Source organism: Pristiophorus japonicus, chromosome 17 (assembly GCF_044704955.1).
Source record: "Pristiophorus japonicus isolate sPriJap1 chromosome 17, sPriJap1.hap1, whole genome shotgun sequence".
NCBI classification, from domain to species: Eukaryota; Metazoa; Chordata; class Chondrichthyes; family Pristiophoridae; genus Pristiophorus; species Pristiophorus japonicus.
This window is the reverse complement of record NC_091993.1, coordinates 74,999,722-75,015,071: the sequence shown is the minus strand read 5'-3', so window position 1 is coordinate 75,015,071 and position 15,350 is coordinate 74,999,722. Positions and strand designations below refer to the sequence as shown.

General features: G+C 46.0%; 1 long non-coding RNA gene across 2 annotated transcripts in view; it reads left to right on the top strand.

The window, feature by feature from the left end:
- LOC139228208 (uncharacterized) overlaps positions 1-14,578 on the top strand; it is a 90,340-nt gene extending 75,762 nt beyond the window's left edge. Inside the window, exon 3 of one of the 2 annotated variants that reach the window (XR_011587525.1) lies at positions 14,257-14,578. This is a non-coding gene — a long non-coding RNA (uncharacterized lncRNA). Of the gene's footprint in view, positions 1-3,062; positions 3,173-14,256 lie in introns of those variants that run through there. The other variant, XR_011587526.1, reaches the window with a different exon arrangement.
- Positions 14,579-15,350: the final 772 nt, after the last annotated feature.

The following is a 15,350-nucleotide window of genomic DNA, read 5'->3' as shown; positions in this document are numbered from 1 at the left end:
TGTTGAAGGGTGGAAGATGCCTGTACGTGGATTTTTTTAACATGTGGTGGCCGTTGCACACCAGCCACCACATGGCTTGACAGAGCTAGGTCTTGGTCCAGTGGCAAGGATAAACCAAGACGAGTGTAATGTAGCCAAGTTTGCTGATGATACAAAGATGGATGGGAAAACAAATTGTGAGGACACAAAAAATCTGCAAGGGGATATAGACAGGCTAAATGAGTGGGCAGGCAAAAATTTGGCAGATGGAGTACAATGTTGGAAAATGTGAGGTTATCCACTTTGACAGTGCGAACAGCTGATTGCAGCTGCCCGAAGTCACCATCAGCTGTTTGCAATGTTAACTGTTACGAGTTAATTCATCACCTATAATGGTTTTACCATCCAGCATATATAGCGGGCAATTCCCATTAATACAAAGGCACCTGCTATAGTTGGTGGGGACTGTACTTTATAAAGATTATGCTGTTGTGAAAAGATTCTGAATCATTTTTGACACTGCCCTTCCAATTGATCATAACTACTATAGCCACAACAATTGTAATATTGAGAATTTATATCAATCTAAATGATCCACAGCTGAAATGTCCCCAGTGCTGTCCCATAGTGCAAAGGGAAAGCAGTGTCCCTTCTTTGAGTGACAGGGAATACAGATAATGCCTCAACTATTCATCACCAGGCAACTTGGGCCCAGTCCCCTCCGCCAACACTCAGTGAAGAAGGGTCATCGTTAGTTTTGAAATGCCTGGTGTTCAATGTGTTTGCAAAAGATTGACTTAATAATTACAGACATTGGGACTGAGGAGTGTGAGGAAATGAGATCTAAATGCAAGAATCTTCCGATGGAAATAACAGTTCCCTAATTATTTATTCACGAAATGGAATCGTGCTTTACAAAGGAGACCGCGTTTGTATTAGTTTGAAATGAAGTCAATTAATTGTACAAACCTATGCTTTCAAACACTTAATATTTTTGGCTCATTTCATTTGCACAGGCATCAAAAACAAATTAAGTTTCCTTCATAAGAAATTCTGCATATTATATCAGGCTGATGGTCTGGCAACAGGGGTTAGCACCACTTCCATCACGACTATACGAGCCATGGTTGTGCAGTTCACTGAAAGGATATCATAAAATAATTGGAAAAAGCTTAAATCTATACCTTGTCGCAGCTTAACCTGTCAGGCGGAGTGTGACAATGGAGTGACAATTTAGTTCAAGATGTTTCAAGTAAGTTCCACATATTGTGCTGGGCAAGGCATCACAATTGTGTGAGACAGGCTGGATGGACCTGTGGGTCGCTTCCTGTCCGTCATTGTTCGTATAGAAACATAGAAAACATAGAAACATAGAAAATAGGTGCAGGAGCAAGCCATTCAGCCCTTCTAGCCTGCACCGCCATTCAATGAGTTCATGGCTGAACATGAAACTTCAGTACCCCCTTCCTGCTTTCTCGCCATAACCCTTGATCCCCCGAGTAGTAAGGACTTCATCTAACTCCCTTTTGAATTGGCCTCAACTACTTTCTGTGGTAGAGAATTCCACAGGTTCACCACTCTCTGGGTGAAGAAGTTTCTCCTCATCTCGGTCCTAAATGGCTTACCCCTTATCCTCAGACTGTGACCCCTGGTTCTGGACTTCCCCAACATTGGGAACATTCTTCCTGCATCTAACCTGTCTAAACCCGTCAGAATTTTAAATGTTTCTATGAGGTCCCCTCTCATTCTTCTGAACTCCAGTGAATACAACATAAAGACTCGAATATCAGGAGCATCCATGTTGATCTTCACTGAACAAAAATATCAGCACCAATGCACCAGTATTGTTTTGAAGATAGGGTGCACAAAACTGCACACCATGTCCAAATCTGGCCTCATTAACATCTATATGAAGCAAGAGTAATTGTTTCAACTTGGAATCAAACACGGCTGGCTCGAAATAAGCTTCACTAAAGCCTCTGGGTAAAAACATTGCTGAGATCGTTATAATTGTTGCAATCAGTTATAAGTGAGTTGGATGTAGAAATACAAATGTCTAGGGAGTAGGAATGTGGTGACTTAGCACCCCTAGGAAGGGCTGGATCTGGGGCATTAAAGGGGTCGGGGCCACGAGTGTCGGCATTTGTGCCGCCCAGCATATTCAGCATGCTGGTACTGGTGGTGCAGAGCAGTACCGCCCGGAGAGGCGAGCCGGTGTGCAATGCCCCCGCTTGCGACACCATTCTGCAATTTGATTGCAGCGGGACCCGTAGCGCCCCCTAGTGGGACCGCCTGGGAAAGCGGGCGGTCCGAGCTGATCCGGCGGCAGTGAGGGAAGGAATGACTATATGAGGTAAGTGTGATTGTATTGTTTTGAAACAAAATTATTGTTGCAATTTATGCTTATGTGGGGTGAGCAAGGCACTGGGAATGTTTTCTGTGGTATTTTTGGAGATTTTTTTTCCAGGGAAGCCTCACTTAGGCCGGATCTTTAGCAATGGATTTTCCATTGCTCAGCCGGCCTAGCACTCTATGAGAGGTGTGGAACGCCTCCCTTAGCACTCCGCTCCACACGCAGGGCCCAGCTAATAAATTTTGTAGCTGCAAACGCAAATCATTTCCCGGCGCAAAATTTACCGTCCTGCCGCCATTAGCGCCTCAAATCGAATTTCCAGCACTTGGTGTTTGAACTATTATATTAATATTCTTTTATACAATGTCATTTGAATTTTTTTTTTCGTTTTTTTTGCCTGTGTCTATCTGCGTGCGCATTTTGGCTGTCGCTTCGGACCCGAGCCGTTAACCTCATTTTACATTCCTTCTCACGCATTTTCTCTCTTTCCCTCAGTGGTCAATATCTAACGTGTTGTAAAATTGTTATGAAGTGCCTTGGGACGTTTTACTTTGTTAAAGGCACTATATAAATAAAAGTTATTATTATTGTTATTAATAATAATATATACATAAATTAAAGCACACAGTAATTTCACAGTAATTCCCCAAAACCCACCAGTGTTACACAATCAGATTTGTATTCACCCTTAGCTAAATAATTTCCTGGGAATAATTTCTCTAATCCACAGGTGAATTTATTTGAACAACTGAATAAACAACATACAAAGAAGACGTTAATTGAGAATGCTTACTTCTCATCCCAGGTGGCAGCAAACTAATTTCCTGAGCAAATCTCAAAGTGGGAAAGAAAAATTTATGCAATCATTTACAAATAATCCTTTCACAACTCAGGGCCTTGGGCTGTTGGGTTAATTACGTATCTGGGGAATGACTGAGTTTATATTAAATATGCATGACCTACCTAACCTCAAAACTGTGGTAACTGTTTCTGGACAAGGATATCCCAGAGTGGTGCATACACAGGGAGTCAGCCTTGGCTCACTGGTAGAACTTTTATCTGAGTCAAAAGGCCTTAAGTTTAAGCCACACTCCAGTACATAATCTAGGCTGACATTTTAATGTAGTATTGAAGGAATGTTGCACTGTTGGAAGTACTGTCTTTCAGATGAGATGTTAAACCAAGGCTCTATCTGCTCTCTGAGGTAGATATATAAGATCCCATGCTACTTTATGAAGAAGAACAGTGGAGTTCTCTTGTCTTGCTCAATATTTATCCCTCGAACAACATCACTAAAACAGACCATCTGATCATTTATCTCTGGACCTTGCAGTGTGCAAATTGGCTGCCACATTACAGCAGTAATCACATTTTGCAAATACTTTGTTGGTTGTATAGCGTTTTGGGACATCCTGAGGTTGTGGTAGGCCCTATAAACTATAAAATAAATGTAGTGGGGTGCACTCTTAACTCTGATTCATGCTCCCATCTAGCGAAGCCCTGGTCCAGGAGTGCAACTTCACTGAATTTTCCCACTCACACCTAATCCAGTATTGTTGGTTGTTTTCCTGGGGAGACAGACACATCAACGTCAGTGTTCTCATTCAGGCCAACATCCCCAGCATCGAAGCACTGACCACGCTTGATTAGCTCCATTGGGCGGGCCACATCGTCCGCATGCCCGACACGAGACTCCCTGAGCAAGCGCTCTACTTGGAATTCCTACACAGCAAGCGAGCCCCAGGTGGGCAGAGGAAACATTTCAAGGACACCCTCAAAGCCTCCTTGATAAAGTGCAACATCCCCACTGACACCGGGGAGTCCCTGGCCCAAGACTGCCCTAAGTGGAGGAAGAGCATCCGGGAGGGCGCTGAGCACCTCGCGAGTTGTCGCCGAGAGCATGCAGAAATCAAACGCAGGCAGCGGAAGGAGCGTGTGGCAAACCAGACTCCCCACCCACCCTTTCCTCCAACCACTGTCTGCCCCACCTGTTACAGAGACTGTAATTCCCGTATTGGACTGTTCAGTCACCTGAGAACTCATTTTTAGAGTGGAAGCAGGTCTTCCTCGATTCCGAGGGACTGCTTATGATGATGATGGCTGTTTTATTACCATGCTGAGTGATGTGCAGACGATGTTCATTCAGTCTCCATGGCAGTAGATCAAGATGAATTCTGGGAGCAAAGGGACAGAGTGAAAATTTAGCATCTTGCAGAAAGACTATAAGGAGTGAAATTGGACTTCATTGCAGCAATTTTATGGGCATAAAACGGGCACAAGGACCAATTTTGGGAACCGAAGTTTTGCACCCCAAGGACGCCTGAGAGAAGTCCGACCAGAGAATGAGTCATTTTTAACGCATTCTTGGCAGCTGCCTAGAACAGGCGTTAGGTCCCTTAACTATGTAAATGAGGGGCCTAACACCTGTTTTAGTTCCCCTCACACAAACTGGGCAGCAATGAGTGGGGCAGACATTGTGCCTGCCCCACCCTTTAAAGCAAAGTTTTACAAAAACCTTCCAAGAATGCCCACCGCCCCCCCGAATCCAGTCACTGCAATCGGGGCCCCCAACCATTACCCTACCCCAGCCCACCCTCACCCTCACCCCACCCCACCCCCAACCTACCCCACCCCCACCCCACACCCACACCCACCCCTCCCCCATACCCAACCCTCACCCAACCCTCACTCCCACCCCCACCCCACTCTCACCCCATTCCACCCACATCCCACCCCCACCCCATCTTCACCCCACCTGCACCTCTACCCCCACCCCAATCCCACTCCCACCCCCACCCCTACCCGCACCCCACCCCCAACACCCCCACCACCTCCCCCTCCCCACCTTCCCCCGTTGCCTATACCGAACCCTCGCCCAGGACTTATCTTCAGGCCGCTGCTGTCGAGGAAAGCAGTCTGACAATTGTGCTCTACAAATATTGATGGGGCCAAAAACCCAGTTTTGGCTCGGCCTTGGACTTGCCGGTTGAATGCTAATGGGCCTACACTAAGTTTGACCCCCAAAATTCTTCCCTTACATTAGGAGCACTGGAGCAGGAACAGAAACAGCCCCCAATAATCTGGCCATGTGCTGGCTAGTGCCTTGCACCCTTCCCAGTCATTTAGGAAGGTACAGCAGTCAGAAAGGAAGGCTACCATTCCTGTCTGTAACTGCTGCTGCTGAAGAAGTCTCCTCGCAATGTAAGTGGGCCAGATTCATAAGAACATAGGAAATAGGAGCAGGAGTAGGCCACCTGGCCCCTCGAGCCTGCTCCGCCATTTAATAAGATAATGGCTGATCTGATCATGGGCTCAGCTCCACTTCCCTACCACTCCCCATAACCCTTTATTCCCTTTTCACTCAAAATACTGTCTATCTCCACTTTAAATATATTCAATGACCCAGCCTCCACAGCTCTCTGGGGCAGAGAATTCTACAGATTTACAACCCTCTGTGAGAAGAAATTCCTCCTCATCTCAGTTTTAAATGGGCGGCCCCTTATTCTGAGACTATGTCCCCTAGTTTTAGTTCCCCTTTGAGTGGAAATATCCTCTCTGCATCCACCTTGTCGAGCCCACTCCACTCATTATCTTATATATTTCGATAAAATCACCTCTCATTCTTCTGAACCCCAATTAGTATAGGCCCAACCTACTTTTTGTGTTCATACTCTATTTATTTGTTACAACTCACTGGATGGGCATTAGGACACTGCGGGAGCTATTCACAGTTGCTGTACTCATGCTGGTTCATGCCAGTTCAGTATAAAAGCACAGTTAAGTTAAGTTACATTTCTCTTGGCTCAGTTTGTAAGTTATTTATGTACACAACATAATTTGGCGACGAGGATGATTCAAATAAACCTCTCCTCCCCCCCCACCCCTCCTGCCTTTCCTCTCCACACCCGGGGACCCTCCAATTCCGTGGCCGAGATGGATAAAAAGTTTTTCTACATACATCACGGTGAGTGGGTTAGACAGCGACAACGTAACACCAGCTCACCGCCGTGCAATACTTATCCACTGCCTCAACACCAAAGGCCAATGCATCTTTGGCCAAATCGAAGACACGGAGTCCAACGACAAAATGGTTAGTGCCCGAGAGAACTATTTTGGGTCAAAGAAAAATATCGTGATGGAAAGATACCAATTTCGTAAAAGGGGGCAAGGAAATGGTGAACCAATCAAACAGTACATCATTTCATTAACTGAACTGATCGCTACATGTAACTTTGGAGCACTCACAGAGGAAATGATTAGGGATCAAATTATTGAGAAAACAACGATTGCCCACATTCGGGAACGCTTGCTAATGGAGGATGACAAAATGACATTGGACAAAGCAAGTAATTTTGCCTTCCATATTGAATCATCGCTTTCCGATTTCAAAGCGATCAGATCCCCTGCTCCCCCTGTGCAGCAGACTGCAGCTACAGCCCGTGTGCAAGGCATTCATCCAAAGTGGAAATCACAGCAGAGACCCAGGGCTAGTAATAAGCCACCCACTACGGATCGCGGGCCTAACTTCCACTGCTTTAATTGTGGGGACAAATCACATTCAGCAAAGAGTCCTAACTGCCCTGTACGTGGGAAGAAATGCTCTGCATTTGGTAAAATGAACCATTTTGCGAGTGTCTGTCACTCATTACAGCATATTCGACATGTGGACAACCCTGATAGTGATAAACCCAGTATGGTTGACACCGTTAGTGACATTTCACACATCGGTTCGGACAAATTCAAGGACTGTGAGGTAAACATTGATGGCACGCCCTACTTTCTCCTCATTGACCTTGGAGCCAAAGTCTCCGAGACTGTGTACAAAACCGACTTCACGCACTGTCAACTACAGCCTGCAACTTCCACTCTACATACATACTCCGATTCCAAAATCGAGGTACTTGGGGTCATATCTGTCCCGATATACCACAAGGACATAACATTGGAGAACTTTTCATTTCATGTTGCGAAGGGATGAAGCCTCATGGGTATTGACCTCTTTGACAAGCTTGGGCCCAGAGTTTACAACCCAACTGACACACCTGTGTACACGGTGGACTTTGACAAGTGTTATCCCTCAATCTTCATAGGGTTTGGAATGACAACAAAATTCTGTCATCATCCCCGCGTTGACCCTTCTGTCAAACCGGTTACGCAGCGACTTCGCTGTCTCCCATTCACGGTTCGCGACCAAGTATCCGCGGAATTAACACGACTTGAATCTCAGGGAATCATTGAGAGCATCGACTCCTCACCCTAGATCTCGAGCTTAGTCATTGCTTGGTATAAAAATGGGGAGATCTGCCTATGCATCGACCTGAAAGAGGTTAACAAGGCCATCATGCCCGACAAGTACCCTCTTCCTACCATCGATGAACTGTCTTCAGAATTCCACGGCTCAATAGTCTTTACGAAACTCGACATGCATCGCAGTTACCTGCAAATACCCCTAGTGGAGGACAGCAAACCACTCACGGCATTCACAACGCATGATGATCTGTATCAGTATCGACGCATGCTCTATGGACTATCTTCTGCACCAAATGCATTTCAGAAGATTGTCACTACTATGCTAGCAGGCATAGAGAAACCCTCAATCTGCTTGACGATATTGTCATCCATAGATGGACAATGGAAGAATATGACCAGCGATTTCACGCAGTTATGGCTATACTTGCCACACCTAACATTATACTTAATGCCGATAAGTGTACATTCGCTGCTGGAGAAATAAACTTTCTGGACTACAGAGTCACAGCACAAGGTGTCAAGCCAATGCTTGACAACATTGACGTGATCCAGCAAATGCAGGAGGCTACCAATGTCAAAGAACTTTCTTCATTCCTCGGCACTTGCAGCTTCTATCTGAAGTTTGTCCCGCACTACGGGCACATTGCTGAACCACTTCACAAGTTGCTGTGCAAGGACGTCCCTTGGGAATGGACAGATTCCCAGGCTCAGGCATTCACCACGCTTAAGGAGAAAATCACATCCCCTCCTATCTCGTGCACTTTGATCTGAAAGCCACTACGTATGTCACCACAGATGCATCAAGCACTGCCATGGGTGCTGTGCTCTCACAATGGATTGACGGCTTGGAACGCCCAGTAGCCTTCGTCTCTCATCTGCAGAACATAAATACTCTACAGGGGAACGCGAAGCACTCGCTTGCATCTATGCATATGAACACTGGCACATCTACCTCTATGGCAGAAAATTTACCCTCTTTACGGATCACCAAGCGCTAACTACGTTACTCTCTATAATGGGATCTGGGCACAGACCACTACAAATCAGCCGATGGTCAGATTGCCTTCATCAGTATAACTTTGACGTACAGTACATCGCTGGCAGTCGCAACCACGTAGCTGACATGCTCAGCCACTCGACACCTGTTTCAGACCCTGGTGCTGAATTATTCACAGATCAGGATACATATCATCACTCAGTCCATCAGAACATTGTCTCCAGCGACGAACGCAAAACCGAATCACAGAGTGATGCTACGCTCCAGCACATATGCCACTTCCTCTAGACTGAGTGGCCTAAGCAAATACCGGAAGAGCTGAAAACATTCCATAAACTTTGGGATGAATTTTCCATTTGGAACGATGGTTGCCTAGCTCATGGTAATACAGCAGTAATTCCCAAGTCGCTTCAACAGCACATTCTCTCATTGGCACACGATGGACACGCTGGCATTGTCCACATGAAGCAGAGATGTCATGATTCGATATGGTGGCCTGGGATTGACACTCGCATCGAGGAGTTTGTCTCGCACTGCGAAGTATGCAGTCTGAGCGAAAAGGCCACAAAAATCCGACCAGTGCCAATGAAGCCCATTGCATGGCCACAAAAACCATGGTAACAACTTCAGTTGGATATCTTCGGTCCAGTTGAAGCAGCCCCGCAGCACCGCATTTCCTTGTTGTAGTACATGACCTACATTCCAAATGGCCAGAAATCATTACAACAAGTTCAGTGACCTCATCAATGATCGTCACTATTCTGCAGTGTATGTTCACGAAGTGGGGCCTCCCAGAGGTCATAATCACTGACAATGGACCACCAGTTCGCCGATTTCCTCAGTCGCCATGCTAGCGAGCATTGTCTTACTGCTCGGTACAATCCTCAAAGCAACGGAGGTGTTAAGCGATTTAACCGCGTTATCAAAGAGGGTTTGAAAGCCTCGCAGCAGGCCAAACATTCGATGAAGCGATTCAAACCATTCTCCGCACATACCGTTCAACAAAGCACTCGCTAACAGGGAAGACACCCGCTGAGCTCATGATTGAGCAGAATCTTCGCTGGCTACTGGACATTCTCACACCCCCAGCCAAACTTAGCACAAAAATAACCAATTTCGGAACGCCAACAGAATGGGATAGAGACAGCGTTCTGTTTCCGAACCGAAAATCTCGATCAAACACCGCAAGCTCCACGCCGGTCTTAGCTTATCAGAACACGACCTGGCTATCTCAAAGACTTTGACTGCACATAGACTGGTTTTAAAAAGTGGGGAAATATTTTGTGTTCACACACTATTTATTTGTTACAGCTCAATGGACGGGCATTAGGACCCAGCGGGAGCTATTTAGAGTTGCTGTACTCATGCTGGTTCATGCCGGTTTGGGGACACCATTTTAGGTTGTATAAAAGCACAGTTAAGTTAAGTTACATTTCTCCTGGCTCAGTTTGTCAGTTACCTACGGGGACACAACACTACTCGACCTATCCTCATAAGACAACCCCCTCATAGAAACATAGAGACAAAGAAAATAGGTGCAGGAGTAGGCCATTCGGCCCTTCTAGCCTGCACCACCATTCAATGAGTTCATGGCTGAACATGCAACTTCAGTACCCCCTTCCTGCTTTCTCACCATACCCCTTGATCCCCTAGTAGTAAGGAGACTTCATCTAACTCCCTTTTGAATATATTTAGTGAATTGGCCTCAACAACTTTCTGTGGTAGAGAATTCCACAGGTTCACCACTCTCTGGGTGAAGAAGTTTCTCCTCATCTCGGTCCTAAATGACTTACCCCTTATCCTTAGACTGTGACCCCTGGTTCTGGACTTCCCCAACATTGGGAACATTCTTCCTGCATCTAACCTGTCTAAACCCGTTAGAATTTTAAACGTTTCTATGAGGTCCTCTCTCATTCTTCTGAACTCCAGTGAATACAAGCCCAGTTGATCCAGTCTTTCTTGATAGGTCAGTCCCACCATCCCGGGAATCAGTCTGGTGAACCTTCGCTGCACTCCCTCAATAGCAAGAATGTCCTTCCTCAAGTTAGGAGACCAAAACTGTACACAATACGCCAGGTGTGGCCTCACCAAGGCCCTGTACAACTGTAGCAACACCTCCCTGACCCTGTACTCAAATCCCCTATGAAGGCCAACATGCCATTTGCTTTCTTAACCGCCTGCTGTACCTGCATGCCAACCTTCAATGACTGATGTACCATGACACCCAGGTCTCATTGCACCTCCCCTTTTCCTAATCTGTCACCATTCAGATAATAGTCTGTCTCTCTGTTTTTACCACCAAAGTGGATAACCTCACATTTATCCACATTATACTTCATCTGCCATGCATTTGCCCACTCACCTAACCTATCCAAGTCGCTCTGCAGCCTCATAGCATCCTCCTCGCAGCTCACACTGCCACCCAACTTAGTGTCATCCACAAATTTGGAGATACTACATTTAATCCCCTCGTCTAAATTATTAATGTACAGTGTAAACAGCTGGGGCCCCAGCACAGAACCTTGCGGTACCCCACTAGTCACTGCCTGCCATTCTGAAAAGTATCCATTTACTCCTAGTCTTTGCTTCCTGTCTGACAACCAGTTCTCAATCCATGTCAGCACACTACCCCCAATCCCATGTGCTTTAACTTTGCACATTAATCTCTTGTGTGAGACCTTGTCGAAAGCCTTCTGAAAGTCCAAATATACCACATCAACTGGTTCTCCTTGTCCACTCTACTGGAAACATCCTCAAAAAATTCCAGAAGATTTGTCAAGCATGATTTCCCTTTCACAAATCCATGCTGACTTGGACCTATCATGTCACTTCTTTCCAAATGCGCTGCTATGACATCCTTAATAATTGATTCCATCATTTTACCCACTACTGAGGTCAGGCTGACCAGTCTATAATTCCCTGTTTTCTCTCTCCCTCCTTTTTTAAAAAGTGGGGTTACATTGGCTACCCTCCACTCGATAGGAACTGATCCAGAGTCAATGGAATGTTGGAAAATGACTGTCAATGCATCCGCTATTTCCAAGGCCACCTCCTTAAGTACTCTGGGATGCAGTCCATCAGGCCCTGGGGATTTATCGGCCTTCAATCCCGTCAATTTCCCCAACACAATTTCCCGACTAATAAGGATTTCCCTCAGTTCCTCCTCCTTACGAGACCCTCTGACCCCTTTTATATCCGGAAGGTTGTTTGTGTCCTCCTTAGTGAATACCGAACCAAAGTACTTGTTCAATTGGTCTGCCATTTCTTTGTTCCCCGTTATGACTTCCCCTGATTCTGACTGCAAAGGACCTACGTTTGTCTTTACTAACCTTTTTCTCTTTACATATCTATAGAAACTTTTGCAATCTGTCTTAATGTTCCCTGCAAGCTTCTTCTCATTCTCGATTTTCCCTGCCCTAATCAAACCCTTTGTCCTCCTCTGCTGAGTTCTAAATTTCTCCCAGTCCCCGGGTTCGCTGCTATTTCTGGCCAATTTGTATGCCACTTCCTTGGCTTTAATACTATCCCTGATTTCCCTTGATAGCCACGGTTGAGCCACCTTCCCTTTTTTATTTTTACGCCAGACAGGAATGTACAATTGTTGTAGTTCATCCATGCGGTCTCTAAATGTCTGCCATTGCCCATCCACAGTCAACCCCTTAAGTATCATTCGCCAATCTATCCTAGCCAATTCACGCCTCATACCTTCAAAGTTACCCTTCTTTCAGTTCTGGACCATGGTCTCTGAATTAACTGTTTCATTCTCCATCCTAATGCAGAATTCCACCATATTATGGTCACTCTTCCCCAAGGGGCCTCGCACAATGAGATTGCTAATTAATCCTCTCTCATTACACAACACCCAGTCTAAGATGGCCTCCCCCCTAGTTGGTTCCTCGACATATTGGTCTAGAAAACCACCTCTTATGCACGCCAGGAAATCCTCCTCCACCGTATTGCTTCCAGTTTGGTTAGCCCAATCTATGTGTATATTAAAGTCACCCATTATAACTGCTGCACCTTTATTGCATGCACCCCTAATTTCCTGTTTGATGCCCTCACCAACATCACTACTACTGTTTGGAGATCTGTACACAACTCCCACTAACGTTTTTTGCCCTTTGGTGTTCTGCAGCTCTACCCATATAGATTCCACATCATCCAAGCTAATGTCCTTCCTAACAATTGCATTAATCTCCTCTTTAACCAGCAATGCTACCCCACCTCCTTTTCCTTTTGTTCTATCCTTCCTGAATGTTGAATACCCCTGGATGTTGAGTTCCCAGCCCTGATCATCCTGGAGCCACGTCTCTGTAATCCCAATCACATCATATTTGTTAACATCTATTTGCACAGTTAATTCATCCACCTTATTACGGATACTCCTTGCATTAAGACACAAAGTCTTCAGGCTTGTTTTTTTAACACCCTTTGTCCTTTTAGAATTTTGCTGTACAGTGGCCCTTTTTGTTCTTTGCCTTGGATTTCTCTGCCCTCCACTTTTCCTCATCTCCTTTCTGTCTTTTGCTTTTGTCTCCTTTTTGTTTCCCTCTGTCTCCCTGCATTGGTTCCCATCCCCCTGCCATATTAGTTTAACTTCTCTCCAACAGCACTAGCAAGCACTCCCCCTAGGATATTGGTTCCGCCCAGGTGCAGACCGTCCTGTTTGTACTGGTCCCACCTCCCCCAGAACCGGTTCCAATGCCCCAGGAATTTGAATCCCTCCCTGCTGCACTACTGCTCAAACCACATATTCATCTGCGCTATCCTGTGATTCCTACTCTGACTAGCACGTGGCACTACTTTTGAGGTCCTACTTTTTAATTTAGCTCCTAGCTCCTTAAATTCGTTTCATAGGACCTCATCCCTTTTTGTACCTATGTCGTTGGTACCAATGTGCACCACGACAACTGGCTGTTCTCCCTCCCTTTTTAGAATGTCCTGCACCCACTCCGAGACATCCTTGACCCTTGCACCAGGGAGGCAACATACCATCCTGGAGTCTCGGTTGCGGCCGCAGAAACGCCTATCTATTCCCCTCACAATTGAGTCCCCTATCACTATCGCTCTCCCACTCTTTTTCCTGCCCTCCTGTGCAACAGAGCCAGCCACGGTGCCATGAACTTGGCTGCTGCTGCCCTCCTCTGATGAGTCATCCCCCTCAACAGTACTCAAAACAGTGTATCTGTTTTGCAGGGGGATGACCACAGGGGACCCCTGCACTACCTTCCATGCACTACTCTTCCTGCTGGTCTTCCATTCCCTAGCTGGCTGTGGACCCTTCTCCTGCTGTAAAACCAACTCGCTACACGTGCTACTCACGTCGTTCTCAGCATCGTGGATGCTCCAGAGTGAATCCAACCTCAGCTCCAATTCCGCAATGCGGTCCGTCAGGAGCTGGAGGTGGATACACTTCCCGCAGATGTAGTCGTCAGGGACACTGGAAGTGTCCCTGAGTTCCCACATGGTACAGGAGGAGCATATCACGTGACCGAGCTCCCCTGCCATGACTTATCCCTTCGATAAACTTAAATTGGCAACAACAATGTTAAAAGTTACTGACTGTTATAGAAGAGAAAAAGAAAAACTACTCACCAATCCAGCCAATCACTTACCCCCTTGGCTGTGACGTCACCTTTCTGTTTCTTTCTACTTCTTTTTTGCCTTCTCCCTGTAGCTGCACAAGTACGCCTCTCGCCGACCCCGGACTCGCGCTGCTCCGAGCTCCCGCCTCCTCGACTGACTGCTCGAACTGCCTGACTCCCGCTGGTCTTTATAGGCCTCTCGTCGACCCCGGACTCGCGCTGCTCCGAGCTCCCGCCTCCGCGACTGACTCCTCACACATCTCTGGAATCAACCTCGTGAACCTTCTCTGAACAACCTCCAATGCAAATATATCTCTCCTTAAATACGGAGACCAAAACTGCACACAGTACTCTAGGTTTGGTCTTACCAATACCCTGTACAGTTGTAGCAGGATGCTGCTTTTATACTCTATCTCTCTTGCAATAAAGGTCAACATTCCTGATTATTTGCTCTACCTGCGTACTAACTTTTTGTGTTTCATGCACAAGGACCCCAGGTCTCTCTGTAATGCAGCACTCTGCAATTTTTCTCCATTTAAATTACAAGTTGCTTTTCTATTTTGCTTCTGCCAAGGTGGATAACCTCACATTTTCCCACATTATAGTCCATCTGCCAAATTTTTGCCCACTCACTTAGCCTGTCTATCTCCTTTTGGAGATTTTGAGTGTCCTCCTCACACCCAACTTTGGCTACATTGCACTCGGTCCCTTCATCCAAGTCATTAATATAGATTGTAAATAGTTGTGGACCCAGCATCGATCTCTGCGGCACCCCACTAGTTACTGTTTGCCAATGACCCATTCATACTGAATCTCTGTTTTCTGTTAGTTAGTCAATCCTCTATCCATGCTAATATAGTACCACCTACCTCGTGAACTTTTATCTTGTGCAGTGACCTTTTATGTGGCACCTAATCGAACGCCTTCTGGAAATCCAAATGCACCACATCCACTGGTTCCCCCTTATCCACCCTGCTTGATAAATCCTCAAAGAACTCCAGCAAATTTGTCAAACATTATTTCCCTTTCATAGAACCATGCTGACATTGCTTGATTGAATTATATTTTTCCAACTTGTCCAATTACTGCTTCCTTAATAATGGACTCCAGCATTTTCCCAAGACAGATGTTAGGCTAACTATAGTTTCCTGCTTTTTGACTGCCTCAATTCTTAAATAAGGGCATT